The sequence below is a fragment of the Protobothrops mucrosquamatus genome, unplaced genomic scaffold, assembly GCF_001527695.2.
Source record: "Protobothrops mucrosquamatus isolate PMUCROS unplaced genomic scaffold, P.Mucros_1.0 scaffold270, whole genome shotgun sequence".
Classification (NCBI taxonomy): domain Eukaryota; kingdom Metazoa; phylum Chordata; class Lepidosauria; order Squamata; family Viperidae; genus Protobothrops; species Protobothrops mucrosquamatus.
The window spans coordinates 636,603-648,727 of NW_015386615.1; positions in this window are offsets into that span (position 1 = coordinate 636,603).

The window sequence follows — 12,125 nt, forward strand, 5'->3', positions numbered from 1 at the left end:
ATCAGTATACTGATGATACCAAGTTGTATTTCTTGACCCAGAGTCAATCAAGCAATATAATCAAGATTTTATCTCAAAGCTGTTGGAGTCTGGATGGAGAGGCTATTGAGTGTCAGCGTTGTAGCCTTAATTAATTGAATAGTGGCAAAAACAAAGTCGAAGCAAGTTACAGGGATTCCTTGTGGTCTCCTTCCCAAGCATCCTGGAATGTTAAAAAACAGCCATATTTCAAGGATACCCTAATAGGTGGGTTTCCTGAGCACTTAATCTTTCGATGAAAGATGGACTGATGGCTAATTTAGTGGACAAATATTAAATTCCACCAGGTATTATATGCTGTCTGATTTCTTTTCTTTCCCAAACTCCATCCAATATGCAGATGAATGCTAGGCTTAGTATCTTGAGAGAGAAAGACAGAAATGTCTCCTTGTTCCCTTTCATCATGTCATGCATGATTTTATACACTTCAGACACTTTTGTTACACCTGAAGAGCCCTTTGAATCCTCTGACCATTTGAGCTGCCTTCTGTATTTCTTCCAGCTGTATTATAATCTTTTTCAAGTATGGCAATACGAATTGTATTCCTGATGAGGATGAACCATAAATTTGCGTACGCGTCCTGGTTGGTGGGATTCAGGCAAGAATATGTTGGTAGGTTGGATTAAGGTAGGTTAAAGTTCTTAGTTTACATAGAATAGTGACAGCATGCTTTGATACTGGCCAAAATGTTCCCAAACTACCAGGACTGCTCTTTTTGTTATCAGGAAATGCTGCATAAGGATAACAAGGCGGGTAAACTTAGTTTTTTCTTTCTCTATTTAAAAAATATTATGTGAAAGCACAAATGGAGCTGTGCACATGTGCGCAAACACTGCTGTTCGTGCAAATGGAGCTGCACACGAGTGCTCGCTCATCCGCTGCTTGTGAAACCCGGTTCCTTGAAGATCATGCTTGTTGCCTAGGCCTTTGGTGAGGATACAATGTGTGGGTTGCTTTTCTTTGTTCTTATCTGATTGTTGTCATTCTTACCGTTGTTATTCTTCATTCTTCTTTTTTCTAATTCTTAATGTTTTAAGCAATTTGAAAACCACCTAGAGTAACTGGGAGTCAGGCGGCCATATACATCTATATAAATAAAAATGTAAATGTTCGTTTGTTCAAAATCTTAAATCTCTGAAAGTTCTTCACCGATTGCTTTGAAATTTTGACACAACATTGCATTCGAATATGCACGTGTTTTTATATACCTATTATATAGATGTCACACCTGTGACAGGTAAAAACATGCTTTTTTTGAAAAACAGCGCCATCTGTTGGACATAAAAGCAAACCAGACAATCTCTATATCTGCACAGACAATGGAACAACAAAAAATATTGTATACCCACAAGCATTGTGAAATTAAACATATTACAAACGTGCGCTTTCTCTTTTCTTTCTTTTCCATTTAACCAGACTGAGCCACAGCAACGCGTGGCTGGGTACAGCTAGTTTACTATATTACTGTTGCTGTTGACGTTAAACATGGACGGGGTTTGCTTATGCAATGGCAATGCAGTTTGTTTAATGTGTGTGTCAAGCCTGCATCTCTGCTTGTCAGTCAAAGAAATGTTCCTATTCTTCTCTGTAGAATGAACAACATTTACAAGGGGAGTAGCTTGTTAAGAGTGCTTGGGAAGTGTCTAGTAGCATTCTGATTGAAGGTGTACAAGAGAGGATGAAAGATTTTAGTCTAGAGAGCTTTTTAATGCAGAGCAGAGGATGTGTGTATCACATTTTTGTTGTTCAGCAGATCCTTGAGAAATGTATGAAACAGAGAAAGTTTATCATATATTTGCTGATTTAGAAAAGTCATAGGATAAATGAGTTTGATTTATGGAATGCCTACAGTATATAAATATGATATTGAAGTTTAATTGCTGAATATTATAAGTGTCAGGCCTAAAACCAAGAATGACACGTGCCAATTCTTCCAAGCTGACTTCATTATTGTTTTACTCCTATAGACAAAATCTTACCAGACTGAAGACTCTACTTAACTATCTGCATCTACAATTTACTCTGTGAACAATAGGAAGGTGCTGTCTTCACCTCTTTCTCTCACACATAATTTCTGGGCTGAGGTGTCTCTTAAGCAAGTACCTCCTCTCTCCTCCACCTCCTCATCACATTTCATCACATTAAGAGTAATGTACAGTGGAAATAAAATATGAGTGACAATAAATAAAATGGTTAAACCCGAGCAGGGTATAAGACAAAAATGTGTGATATTCACTTGATTGTTTAATGTTTTTGCAGATAAACGCAAAAGTTTGGAGTGATATTAAAGTGTTCATGATGTGAATATTTGTGTACTCTTGTGTGCAGGGAATATTCCATTGTTGGCTAAGAGCCTGGATGATTTGCAGCAAATAATAGATAGTTGTACAATGCAAAGAGAAATGTGGATCTGAATATTAAGATATCAAAAATCAAAGCATATGTGAACAAATTACATTCAGCGATGTGATAGACTTAACTACAACGTTTAGCTGTTGTACTTTTTTTCTGTGCTTGCCTGGCAAAAGAGAGACCATGATCAAGGCACTTATGTCTCAATCACAATTTGTCACCTGATGACCTGATGACCTGATGACCTGATGTAGCAATAAGGGACTCTGGACAGTGTAGAATAAAATATTAAAAACATAAAAACAGTATATAAAATTTCAAAGAGGCAATCCCTGTTAAAAATTTGTTAAAAGGCGGCAAAAGGGTTTTCATGGCACTAGCCAGTCAATAAGGGCACTGTTCCTTAAAAACTAAACTAATTTTTCATTTATGTCTGATAATTCTTTACTGCACTTATATCCTACCTTTCCATTAGGAGGTCAACACAGTATATATTGGGGGGGGGCTCTCATTTTAATCCTCATAATCCTTCAACCCTATGATATGCATTAGGTTGAAAGACAGCAGCTGGCCTCTCATTTCAATTATATGCAATAATCCAATATAAGAAATTGGTTCCATATTTCTCTATTTCCAATCCAGTTCGTTAGTTATTCCAAAGTATTAACACCATTCTAACTTTTCCTGCCCAAAGATAAGTTACAAACGTAGAAATGCCATCTATCTAAGACTCCCTTCAATACAATACTTACCAAAATATTTTAAAGTCAAGATTTATGATGATAAGTCCTCAGTGTGTTTTAAATGGATGACTATATACAAATTAATACTATTTTTCCTTCTATGGAATATGAAAGAGGAATATTTCTGGCAAGCAAAGTTGAAAAATAGATGCCGAGAAATGAATAAAACTTAAAAAAAAAAACCTGCCTTACCCCGTAAGCTTTTGAAGGCTTGAAACTTGGAAAGATAATTTTGATTTCAATAAGTAACTGATAAATAATTCTATTTCAATAAATAAATAAAGCTCCTTCTATAGCACTGTTTTTCTTTTCCGAAACTTGTTGTACTTTATATCAGAAGAGACAACCAAACAATCAGGTTTTTGTCCTCCAATGTGGTTTGATTTAATTGGCTTTTTATATTTCATATTTTTATTAAAGGGTTAATGTGTAAATTACTTTCTCTCATAGCCGGATTTTCAAAGAACCTCTCAAACCAAAATCTAGAAGATCTGGGATAGTGAGTCTCATAATCTTCGGATTTTCCTATGAACCCAACTATTATGGTGCTCATAAATTAGTAAGGGCTTGTAGTACAACATTGTGGCAATTATTTGGGTAGCTTACCAATTTTTATAATGATAAAAACTATAAAGGTTCTAAGAAATACACTTTTTTAAAAAAAAATCTAAGACCTTTAAGATCACGGAGGAGTCAATATCATCTTCCAGAGTTCACTCTGGTGATCTTTAGCATCACCTGATTAGTTTGTTCTAGTGAACAGCCAGTTTGGCCTAGTGGTTAAGGCACCAGGCTAGAAAGTGGGAGTCTGTGAGTTCTAGTCCTGCCTTAGCAATGAAAGACAGCTGTGTGACCTTGGTCCAGTTGCTCTCCCCCCCCCCTTGTTGTTGTGGGGAAAATAGGAGGAGGAACGTGTGTTGGATATATATTTGCTTGCCTTGGGTAATTTGTAAAAGTAATAAAAGATGGGATACAAATAAATAAATAAATCTTCTCAAACTGCATCCTAAGACCCTCATAAAATACGTGGTTCCCCATACCAGCTCACCCACTCATGGGAAACATACTGCAGCATTACTTGGGTGAGCACAAGATCCATATTGTAGCTCCAGTCATGTGACTGAAGAGGAAGCCATGACAAGGGAAGAGTCTAGAAAGATCTGATAAATTTACTTTTAGTTAATCTTGAATGCATGAGCTATAAACAAAGATTTATCCTAAACTATTTGACTGGGGAAGTGTCAACTCTATAGGAAATCAACAACAAATCAGGTGAGAGTGTCCTAGCCACTTGATACTTTTTGATAATTATCAAAAGAAGTCAGTCTTCCACCCATCACAAGCTTTGGGTTGTGTTTCTCTGCCATCTGAATGGTTCTTATATTCATTATGGAAATTATAGAAACTGCTGAGCCTGTGTGAATATCTCAATTAGAACAGAATGTCTGCTTGTCTTAATCTCTGGGTAACTTTTAGAAGGCTGCATTCTATATAAACTGAAGTAGTGTCTCAGATCAGAATGATGAGGTAAGGATTTCTGCAGCTTTGGCAATATTTCATCCAACCAACTGTAATTAAAATGGGAGCAGACAGGGAGCACAAGGTGAAATTGCTTGTAATGGATGTTGCACAGCTTGCAGGTACAAACAAGGATGATCTATGGTGGTTAGAAAACTATCAGTTTGTCTGTATAGCATGGCAAGTCAGGCAAAGGACTGGCTAGACAATGGAAAATTCTGAATAACTTGTGGCATTTGCGGCTGTCTAGCTTCAGGTGAAAAATTCCTGGAAATAAGTGAGATGCTGGCTGAGAGATGAAATCATAACATATTCCAATTGTTTTCCAGAGAAAGCTTCAGTCCCCACTTCCCACTCACTCGGTTTGAAATGAACACTGTTGCCACCAGCTAAATTTCAGTGGATAGTGGCAAGGTGGAAGTGAAAAGTCAAAGTGATGGAAAGCTGACCCAATGCACATCTCTTATGATCCTACTGTAGTTTGTTTCTGTGGGGCCTCAACTCAATGGAAACTAGGAACACAATATGATGACACTTGCCTTGCTAACACACAAACATACCATTGGATTATTAGTTCTTTTCTTTTCTTATATCTTCTTCTTCTTTATATACCATCACAGGTGGTCCTCAACTTACAATGGTCTGTTTAGTGACTGTTCAAAGTTGAAATGGCACTGAAAAAAATTGACTTATGACCAGTGGTGGGATTCAAATGTGTGAACAACTGGTTCTCTGTGTGGATACTGCTTCAGGAAGTCCATTCTGGGCCCGGGCAACAAAAAAATAGCTACCGGTTCTGCCGAAGTAGTGCGAACCAGCTAATCCCACCACTGCTTATGACACTTTTTCACACTTAGGACCCTTGCAGCGTCCCCATGGTTACGTGATCAAAATTCAGATGCTTGGCAGTTGACTCAAACTGATATCGGTTACAGCGTCCCAGGGACTTGTGATCATCTTTTGTGACTTTCTGACAAGCAAAGTCAATGGGGAAGCCAGATTCACTTAACAACCATGTTACTAACGAAAAATTTCAGTGGTTCATTTAACAACTGGTTGTAAAATGGGGCAAAATTCATTTTACTGTTTCGCTTAACAACAGAAATTTTGGACTCAATTGTTGTTGTAAGTCGAGGACTACCTGTATAATTCAAGCAAATTCCTGGTGGTTTACAACATATAAATCATTAAAATATTCACAGCAAATAAGAGATGAGTATAAAACAATTTAAATATAGCCATCTTCAATTCATTCATCAGGTCCAGTCTAAGTATATAACTTTGTTCTGTGTTACCAAATCACAGAAATTGGACTAAAACAAAGGCCTTTCATGTTTTTATTTTAGCAGCCATTATAAAAGTACGAATACTCAAAATATTTGTGATGAGAACAATACTTCATGGTATGCAACTCCATATTAATATTTTGTTCCTCCATGTTTGCGTGTCACAGAAAAGTCTCAGAATCCTGACCATTCAAATGTTTTAATATTTTATTTATTTATTTTATATAAAAAAATTATGCTGCCTATCTCCCCTACAAGGCAACTCCAAGAAGGACAGTCATTCAATGATGTCATGTCCCAAAAAACTAATTCAGATTCTCATTTGGTCTTCATCTTATTTGACAGCCCACTTTGAAAAGACCAGGGCTGGATTCACAATAACAGGCAAATAAATGGACCTTGGAGGAGAGGGAGAAGAACTAAATGAGCAAATTCTCTCATCTATTTATGAAGGAATGAATAGTCACAAACACTTGGATACTTTCTGAACCTCTAACATACAAATAAAGTATTTTACATTAGATACTCATCAAGATTGTCTTTTATTGCTAATAGTACATTAGTACCGGCTAGCGTTTAAAATGCTCATTACTATTGCTATGTATTAGCAACATAAGATTCATAGAAACATTCCTTTTGGCTTTGAAATGAAAATAATTTAACCACTAAATTAGTTCATTTGCATATTTCCTTGTAATTCTACATGCTAGGCACAGCCTGTTAGCAAATTCCTAAAGAGGAGCAATTTATTTAAAAAATTAAATAAAGATCACACTAGATTCAGCTGCACTTTGATTTTTCTAATCAATATTGATTAACCAGGGGACACAGTGAAGCAAATATTCATTATAAACAGCAAAGATTCTAAAGATGAAGAGCTGCTATTAACAAGTTAGAATATTAGTACTTACCCAGGAGATATCTCATGGGTACCCAACACATGTAAATGGTTCTCAGACACACCAGATGGGATTATTGGAGCAAACTGGAAATCATATTTAGCATTACAAAGACCTTAGAATCACTTGCATTTGAATTCCAGGAAACATTTCCAAGGCAGGCAGTTTATAAATCACCATAATCTGCCAGTATTTCATAGATTCACTACATAAAATGAGTTTAGGAAAGAAGAATGAAAAGAATTTAAGGATCAGTCAAAAATGAAAGGGATAACCCTGGCAATTGGGGTTGCTTGGGAACTTTCTGCTTCCAAGGGAAGTTCTCTGTTATTAAATTATGCTATTCTCTTTCACCTAAACATTCCATTGTTCCTCCGGAAACATATGGCTAGAAGCTGGGTAATGTGAATCGTAGACTAAATGTGAGATTGGGAAAAATCAGAGGAGAATGAATGGGATGCAAGAGCAGACAGATGGTGGGGGTGGCAGACTGGATGAATACAGCACAGAATTGCTTGTGAGGAAGAAGTATACAGTGAGCAGCTACCATCTCCCTCATAAATGTAACCACGCCTAAAGTGGGACCATCTCCCTCCTCACTGAGACTACTGGTTCCCTCCCTGTGAGGAAGAGAAGCAGAAACACATGTTTTGGAGATGGTAGAGTAGTGTAGACTTTCTAGACCAGCGATCCCCAAACTTTTTGACACCAGGAACCAGTATTGTGGAAGACAATTTTTCCATGGATCTGGGGTGGGGGGAAAGAAGCACATAACCTAGAACCCTCACACCCCCCAGTTTACAGTAGGGCTCATGCTCCTATGAGAATCTAATGCATGATGATTTGAGGTAGAGCTGAAGCGGTGATGCTAGCATTGGGGAGCAGCTGCAAATACAGATGAAGTTTTGCTCACTCGCCTGTGTGGTCGGGTTCCTAACAAACCATGGAATGGTACCAGTCCATGGCCTGGGACTTGGGGACCCCTGATCTAAACAACCCACTTCTACCAACAAATCATCATAGGAAGGCTGAAGCTGGCTTTCCCTTTCCTTCTGATTTCTTTCTGTGCTACATCAGTGTAGATTTTAAGACTGACAGCAAAAGCTATCTATTCTTACTAGACCTAAATACCATATGTGCATGATTACTGCCATAAGGTTATTTTGGCATCTGTGGGATGAATTAGTTTGGTCTGGTGGTTAAGGCACCAGGCTAGAAACCAGGAGTCTGTGAGTTCTAGTCCCACTTTAAGCATGAAAGCTGGCTAGGCCAGTCCTTCTATCTGAACCCAACCCACCTCAGGGTTGTTATGGAGGAAAATAGGAGGAGGAAGGACTATTAGTTATGTTTGCTACTTTGTTTATACAAATAATAAAGCTGGAATATAAATAAATAAATATATATATATATATAAATAGCTTTTTGCTATACCTATTTATAAGAGGAGGTAGATCACCCGATCTATTCAAAAAGTGTATACAAATGTGAAAGTATAGGAAGAAATATTATCATTTCTAGAGATCCAGCGACACATTTTTATGAGACTTCTTGGGAGAATAATACATTCCATTCCTAGCCCCAACAGTGGAAGGCATTTAGATGAGCAAACAAATATGGTGATCATGCTCTGGCTCTATCTTAATTTTCCTGTCATTTGTGCTTTAAAAACACCCACCTAACGAACTCCAGGAATAAAGCCATCATATTTTATTAAGTCTTTCTTCCTTTAAATTAGTGACACCCTTCAAAAAAGCTGAGCTGGAATTTAGACAAATTGTACTTTTGTTGTTGTTAGTTGTGAAGTTGTGTCTGACCCATTGCGACCTCATGGACAACGTTCCTCCAGGCCTTCCTGTCCTCTACCATCTTCTGGAGTCCATTTAAGCTCACGCTTACTGCTTCAGTGACTCCATCCAGCCACCTCATTCTCTGTCGTCCCATTCTTCTATTGCCCTCAATCTTTCCCAGCATTAGGCTCTTCTCCAGTGAGTCCTTCCTTCTCATTAGGTAGCCAAAGTATTTGAATTGTACTTTATTTAGTATTAATTCATAATTGTTCCAAGTACATTCTACTTCATTCAGCCTTCAGAACCAACTACAAAATCCAGCTTCAGAAATAACACATTTCCATTCAAATATCCTTTCATATACATACCTACATTATCCCTTATCTGCTAAAATGAAAAAAAGAATTAAACACTTGTCTCTTTCAAAATTCATAGTTTACTTTTTCATGTGACCTAATGAATACTAGTGGTACAGATTTATAATGATATTTGGGGCAACGTTCTTCTTTATATGACCTGCATGCATGTAACCCCTGAATCCAATATCTTTACTGAATCCAATATCTTTACTTCTAAGAAAGTTTATGCTACAATATAGCTGCTTGTCTTAAATGTGAATGTAATTATTACATATTCAGGTGGGCTGCCTTTATACATGGCTGAATTGCTCCCTAACAAAAAGTTTGTAGAGATTAAACCATGCACAAAATAAGATGCCCTAAAAAACCAGCAAAGTCTTCAACATCAAGGGAGAAATGTACTCTTTAATTGGACAAGACAATAGATTATCTTCCTTAAGAAGCAGAATTTTTGCTTTGGTGAAAAAAGACAAGAAAGCTACTGTGCAATAACATCTAAAAAAATATTTAGAATGTATAAATTCCACTTAGGTTCTAGAACCTGATAATGCCCATAACTTGCAAATAAAATTAGGGTGATTTTGCTAATTTTATTTGAAATTCAGAGTAGTTATTCAAACACTTCGTTAGGTCTTTTTCCAAAGGAACTCATTCTTTATGTGTTTAATGCTAAGCCTGCATTATTTTAAAGGGAAATTCTCATTAAAACAATCCTCACTTGATTCAGAAACAGATGATCCTTCAGAGAATTAATATCTTCAAGCCATTGTCCTGATTAGTTAGACAAAGAACTCCAGGTAAGGGAAGGGAAGGGAAGGGAAGGGAAGGGAAGGGAAGGGAAGGGAAGAAGACCCTTATTGAGGTTCTCCATCCTCAGAACAAGATCCAGGGGCTAAGGCTGGCAGGCAGAACAATTGCAATGTTGTTACTATGATGGAAGCCTTCCATGATGCAAGAGAGTGAGGCAAACCTAGCCACAGTCTTAATATTAATGGTGTGTGACTTGTCACCTTCTAACAGAGCCTAAAAGTTATGATGATGATGATGATGATGATGATGATGATGATGATGATGATGATAATAATAATAATAATAATAATAATAATAATAATAATAATAATAATAATAATAATAATAAAGTTGGAAGGGACTTTGGAGGTCATCTAGTCCAACCCCCTGCTCAGGCAGGAAACCTTATACCATTTCGGACAGATGGCTGTCCAGTCTCTTCTTAAAGACTTCCAGTGTTGGAGCATTCACCGCTTCTGGAGGCAGGTTGTTCCACTGGTTAATTGTTCTCACTGTCAGGAAGTTTCTCCTTAGTTCTAGGTTGCTTCTCTCCTTGATTAGTTTCCATCCATTGCTTCTTGTCCTGCCTTCAGGCACTTTGGAAAATAGCTTGACTCCCTCTTCTTTGTGGCAGTCCCTGAGATATTGGAACACTACTATCATGTCCCCCCTCGTCCTTCTCTTCATTAAACTAGACATACAAAATTCCAGCAGCCGTTCCTTATATACTTTAGCCTCCAATCCCCTAATCATCTTTGTTGCTCTTCTCTGTACTCTTTCTAGAGTCTCAACATCTTTTTTACATTGCGGTGACCAAAACTGGATGCAGTATTCCAAGTGTGGCCTTACCAAGGCATTGTAAAGTGGTATTAACACTTCATGTGATCTTGATTCTACCCCTCTGTTAATGCAGCCTAGCACTGTGTTGGCCTTTTTGGCAGCTGCAGCACACTGCTGGCTCATATTGTCCACTAGGACTCCGAGGTCCCTCTCACAGTTACTACTGTTGAGCAAGGTACCCCCTATACTATACCTGTACATTTGGTTTTTCTTGCCTAAATGTAGAACCTTGCTTTTTTCACCATTGAATTTCATTTTGTTAGATAGTGCCCAGTGTTCAAGTCTGTCCAGATCCTTCTGTATCTTAAGCCTGTCTTCTGGAGTGTTGGCTATTCCTGCCAGCTTGGTGTCGTTTGCAAATTTGATGAGTTCCCCATTTATCCCCTCGTCCAAATCGTTGATGAAGATGTTGAAGAGCACTGGGCCCAGAACAGAGCCCTGGGGCACCCCTGGGGCACCCTACTACACACTACACAGTTCTGGAACACCATTAAAGATGGCCTTTTATACTGAGAGTAGAGGAGGGAGAAAGGGAGAAAGGAATGTAAGCTTCATAGACTGCTCATAGTACCCACCTAATTGTGCTTGAGGAAGTTGAGTTTGAGTTTAGGATCACCCAAATAAAAATACAGTATCAAAGGAAGATTAATTCAAAGCTTCTGCTGACAAGGATATAGGATGCACAGTAACTGCATATGTGACATTCTGTGACCAATGCCAGAATATAGAGAATTGCCCCAATAAGTCTAACATTGTTTTACAATTTCCACAGGAGATATTGTGGGCCAATGCATCCAAAATTACCAAGGCCAAGTGTGCTGCCTTGACTTTATTATATTTTGCCATTCTGTGGCCATGGGTGGTGTAGTCTAGAGTCTGTGTCTCAAGCCCAGCAGATATGTTTGCTAGGATATGATGGTCAGCTGACATTGTCACAAATCTTGGCACAAATTTCATGTTAGGAATTGTAACAAAACTGTGGCTATGTTGTATTGTAATATTGTTATATTGTAATAATGTATGTAATAATGTATGTTCCGCAACTTGAGGTGCTGAATATGTCAAGGGCCCCATTGCCTGGCTTTATTGGTAACGGTCAAGTATCTCAGCTTCTATGTATATTTATTTTGGATGTTTTTATTTTTTGTTATTGTTTTTAAATGTTTTTGTTCTTTAATTGTAATCTATTTTTTTGAACTGTAAGCCGCCCAGGGACACTGATTTAAGTGGGAAGCTATAAAAATTGAATTTATTTATTATTTATTTATTAATTGAATTTGTACCCCGCCCTTCTCCTTACGGACTCAGGGCGGCTGACAGCCTGATAAAAACAAATACAAAAATACCCCAATAAATAAGTAAATAAACAAATACATAAATACATATATACACAGAGTGATTTTGGTGCCAAGTGTCTGTGCTGTACTATCATAAGATAAATAGTTCAGGGGAAAAGTGTAAGGATTATAACCATAAATGGGAATCAAACAGAAAATTCAAAGACATTGGAAC